The sequence below is a fragment of the Engraulis encrasicolus genome, chromosome 20 (assembly GCF_034702125.1).
Source record: "Engraulis encrasicolus isolate BLACKSEA-1 chromosome 20, IST_EnEncr_1.0, whole genome shotgun sequence".
Classification (NCBI taxonomy): domain Eukaryota; kingdom Metazoa; phylum Chordata; class Actinopteri; order Clupeiformes; family Engraulidae; genus Engraulis; species Engraulis encrasicolus.
Genome location: NC_085876.1, coordinates 8,849,364 through 8,854,363, shown reverse-complemented (window position 1 = coordinate 8,854,363; position 5,000 = coordinate 8,849,364). Strand labels below are relative to the sequence as shown.

The following is a 5,000-nucleotide window of genomic DNA, read 5'->3' as shown; positions in this document are numbered from 1 at the left end:
TAGATTATTTTTTTAAATCTAGACTAATCTCACTGTAATTATGAAATTAATCTAGATTAATCTAGATTAAAATGGCTCATTCAGAATATGTGCGCTACAGATATAATGACTAACAGTATGTCTTTCAAAGGGGGTTTTTGAAGGCAGGTGGCGCATTGGACCAGGGGCTCACCTCCTTTTTCCAAAATACATCTCTGACTGCTTGAGAAAGTTGTTCAATGTTGATGCTTGGTGATGAAAAAAACAATCTGTTCAATCAACAACAAATCAATCTGTTTCGCCATAATATTTGTTAAGTGTGTTGAATATGAATATGAATATGAATATGAATATGAATACGAAGCCATAAACAAGTAAAGTTGTCATGAACAAACTTAAGTTTCAAAATGTCCGGTGGTACATTTAAAATACAGATAACATGTCAAACTATTTATTTAAATTAAATGTTGAGTGAGTGAGTGAGTGAGTGAGTGAGTGAGTGAGTGAGTGAGTGAGTGAGTGAGTGAGTGAGTGAGTGAGTGAGTGAGTGAGTGAGTGAGTGAGTGAGTGAGTGAGTGAGTGAGTGAGTGAGTGAGTGAGTGAGTGAGTGAGAGAGAGAGAGAGAGAGAGAGAGAGAGAGAGAGAGAGAGAGAGAGAGAGAGAATCTGTTATTGAACACTAAAGACTGTGAATCTGCCAGGCAGGTGCCAGAGACGCAAGAGTGTAGCCTACTTACAGTAAGTCTATATCTAACAGGTAACTCAGACTCTTCCTCACATAATTCCAGAAGAGTCACAACCTCAAATGAATTCCGTTTGGCAAACATTTTTATTCACATTTTCTCACTGCGTCGCAAATGTGCTGTTACTCATCCGATAGATAGCTACAAGAACATTTAGGGAGACATGAGTTTTCAAATGCATTTAATTAGAACTAGCCCACAGAATGCTTTCCAACTAAAGCACATTTGATTTACACAGGGGGGAATGCTTTCCAACTAATGGCACAGGCAAGGTTGTAAACAGGTTAGGGAACACCACTGTTGTTTCTGTTACATGTAATGCGTGATGTGTCATGGAATGTTTATCGTGTTCTAATCATTGTGTGCACGTGCCTATATGAAAAAGCACAACCCATTCCACGGCAGAGAGATGTTTACAGCAATCAGACATTGTTCATATTTGGTGCTATTGCGAGAGATGGAAAGGAGAAGCGACTGGAGGAAAGTCTATAAGCGCCTGCCACTCACTCAATCGTGGTGGTGACGTGCCCAAGGCACACTCAGCTCCCAACCTAACTTTGAGAATAGATTAATGGCGATATTTTCTTCATCACCCGATAAGAGTCTCATATTATCGCAGCACGTTAACACTGGTAACGGCCCACCACTAATTTTATAATATTTTTTATTGTATTTAAAACATACATTTTTCCCTCAGGCATCTTAGCTCAGCTTAACTCAGATGATGCTGTTGGGTATCTGTAAGCTTATGTCCACCAGAGGTCACTAGAGATCCACAGGCGTTCCATAATAATAAACTGGTGTTTTCAATGGGTGCACTCTGACCACTTCCTGGTTCTCAGGGTTTGGCCCGAGTCCAAATATTGACGGATAAACACACCAAAGTGCCTGTACTCGTCATAACAACTCAGTTGCTATCTCTTGAAAAGATGTCTGTAGGAGACAACAACAAGAACTCTTAGACTTCTTCAGGACAGGTTTAAAAGCACCAAACCGCCTCAGGGGATTTTTTTTAGGCAAATAGTATGAAAACGAGTAGTAGTCTATTCCTGAAGAATTACTTCTCTGATGAGAAACCATACTTGGCCTTAATGAATGAATGACTGCTTTCAAAACCAATGCTACACTTTTCTCCTCCTGGCCTACTTTTGTACTCCCCGTTTCTAATAATATCTGCAAGACACGTGACTGTTTTTCCTCAAAACTATTTCTCATTTCAGTGAGAAGAGCATTAAAAATACCTCCTGCCTTTCCGGTACACAGATGTTAGGACAACAAAAGATGTAGTGTGTGTGTGTGTGTGTGTGTGTGTGGCTACAAAACCCAGTGGGACCCTCTCTCTGATCTTCCTACCCTTCCCTCTCCTCCTTTCCCCTCACCTCCCCTCCCCTTCAGTTCACTCCACTCCCCTTTTCTGATCTAATCTCCTCTGCTCCTCTGCTCCCCTCCTCTCCTCTCCTCTCCCCTTCCCTTCCCTTCCCTCCCCTCATCTCCTCTCCACTACTTTCCTCGTCTCTCCTCTCCTCCTCTTCTCTCCTTTCCTCTCCACTCCAGTCATCTCCTCTCCCCTCCCCTCTTCTCTCCTCTCCCATTCTCTCCTGTCCTCTCCCCTTCTCTCCTGTCCTTCTTTCCTCCTGTACACAGCCTTTTTTGGGCATCCCTTCAGGGGCAACTCGGTCATACATTGAATGTCTACCTCACCCATTGTGTTCACTTACTCCCTCCTTTGCTTCACTCATTCATTCATTCATTCATGCTAGCTTTATAACCATACCAGGGGTGCGTTTCTCGAAAGCGTAGTTGTTAACCAGTAAGCAACTCGTGTAGTTGCCAATGGGAAATTGCATTGAAGACAACAAAGTAGCTAACGTAGTTAGCAACCATGGTTTCAAGAAATGCACCCCTGGTCATTACTGAATCCCCGTCTGCTCACTGCTACCCGTGTGGAGTCCCTCATTTCATTCCACTCTTCACTCCTTTCATATGCATACACACCAGTGTGCAGAGGCAGCTCCAAAAGGGCAGCAGTTAAAAATAACACACTGTGTGTGTGTGTGTGTGTGTGTGTGTGTGTGTGTGTGTGTGTGTGTGTGTGTGTGTGTGTGTGTGTGTGTGTGTGTGTGTGTGTGTGTGTGTGTGTGTGTGTGTGTGTGTGTAGATGGGGGGCAGTATAATTTACTCAATTAAACATCAGTGTGGCAGAGGATTATACAGTAAGTCCACTGTTATAATTACACTGGAAAAGGACATCATGACCACACACACACGCGCGCACACACATACACACACACGCTCACGCGAGCGCGCACACACACACACGCCTGCAGTAATGGTAGCTAGTAATTCTTCCTCATTCTCAATTCTGCCTGACTGCTATTTTGTCTATCACTGCTGCATTTGTGATCCCGGAGCAAGTTGATGCAGCGCGCATGAGCACATGGCAAATTTCTAACCAGAATGCATTGCAATATCTTGGCGCAATTTCAATGTTTCTGCGGCTTGCAACCTGTAACCCACCTAACAAAATGCATCCCTCATCCTGCTGTAATCCATCTCCCAAGATCTCAAGATGCAACACTCTCGCCCTTGTCACCAAGTGCATCCCATTGCCACCTGTAACCAATTTCCCAAGATGCAACAGTCTGCCACCTGTAACCCATTTCCCATGATGCATCACTCTTCCTCCTGTAACCTGGCTCCCACAATCCTCTTGCTGCTCCCAAACGCCTTCATTTATTGATATGGTTCCCTTCTCCCTCCTCTTGGGTCACTGTCTGGCCTGGCTGACACTTCAATGTTCTGTGCCCTAACCAGCTATGCCCTTTTGATTATTCATTTATTAATTCTCTCTCTCTCTCGCTCTCGCTCTCGCTCTCTCGCTCTCGCTCTCTCACTCTCGCTCTTTCACTCTCGCTCTCTCTCTCGCTCTAGCTCTCTCTCTCTTTCTTGCTCTCTCTCTCGCTTTCTTGCTCTCTCTCTCGCTTTCTTGCCCCCTCTCTCTCTCCCTCTCTCTCTCTCTTTCTTTCTCTCTCTCTCCATTTGGGTGCTCGGTGCTCTACCCAGCGATGCCCTTTTGAGCTCTTGTTTTGTTTACTAGAGGAACTAGAGACTGGAGAGGTTAGGCTGGGTCAGGTGAGGTCAAGTAATCCCGTGGGCAGCGAAAGAACAGTCTGATCCAAAGCCGACTACTACTGTACCCGAGCGTATGGCCTTTCACTTCTGAAAACTACAGCGTATGAGGCTCGTAAGAGGGCAGGCCTCTGCCAAGACAGATCAGTTCCCCATTGACCCCATGTCACATGAATGGAAGAATCCCTCCAAACGGCCACATAGGGCCTAATGCAAAAATGAATCGGGTCTAGGTTAGGTCCATTCTTACCCTTTCTGACAACTTCACCAACCTTTGTCCTAAACTAAAGCTAATAACAAACCAACTACGGTAGGTAGAAAAGAAGGGCAACCTCCTTTGTCCTTGGACGCAATAAAAAGACAATTCATTTTAAACTTCCTCTGTATTCTATTTAAAACAAAGACGCTACTTACACAGACATAAAAAAATCCCAGTCTCAACCTTCCTGGAATTCTTTGCGCAGCAGTCAACATTCCGTTTTTTGTGTGGACAATTTCCAAGGCTGTAGTATCGATCTTAGTCATGTGGGGAGGCTGCTCACACTATTGTCGTTTTGTTTCCTTGACTAAACGTCACAGCTGAATTCCATCCTGATTTGTCAGTCGGTTTAACTCATTGTACGCATGAATACATTTTGTTTGTACCCGTGTAGCGTGACGATGAGAAATTCCGGGCTATTCTGTTCTTTTGACACCCTACTCACTGTTATGATTGCCAGTTAACATCACGTTACATCACATTTAACGGACGCGTTTATCCAGGGTGCGATTTGTAGGGGGGGGATGGGGGGATTGTCCCCTCTTCTGGTCTTGATATCGCCACTTTTTCTACATGATTTTATCATAGTTCAATGCAATTCCATTGATATTACTTCAAATCTGAAACATATCCCCCTCTTCTGGTTTTCTGACAAATCGCACCCTGCGTTTATCCAAAGCGACTTAAAGTTATTAGGTTCAAGTTATTTTTTTCCAGTCCCTGGTGCAATGTGTGGTTAGGTGCCTTGCACAAGGCCACTTCAGCAGTGGATGATATGCTATTCGAATCATTGATCGCATGGCTTGTGTGTGAGAGAGTGAGAGTGAGTGAGTGAGAGAGAGTTGTTGTCTCTAGGCAGACTGGCCAATAGACAGGGAAAGAGAGATGTAT

At 44.2% G+C, this 5,000-nt stretch overlaps 1 protein-coding gene across 2 annotated transcripts in view; it reads right to left on the bottom strand.

The window, feature by feature from the left end:
* osbpl3a (oxysterol binding protein-like 3a) overlaps positions 1-5,000 on the bottom strand; it is a 38,711-nt gene that overhangs the window by 4,392 nt on the left and 29,319 nt on the right. The window lies entirely within an intron of this gene.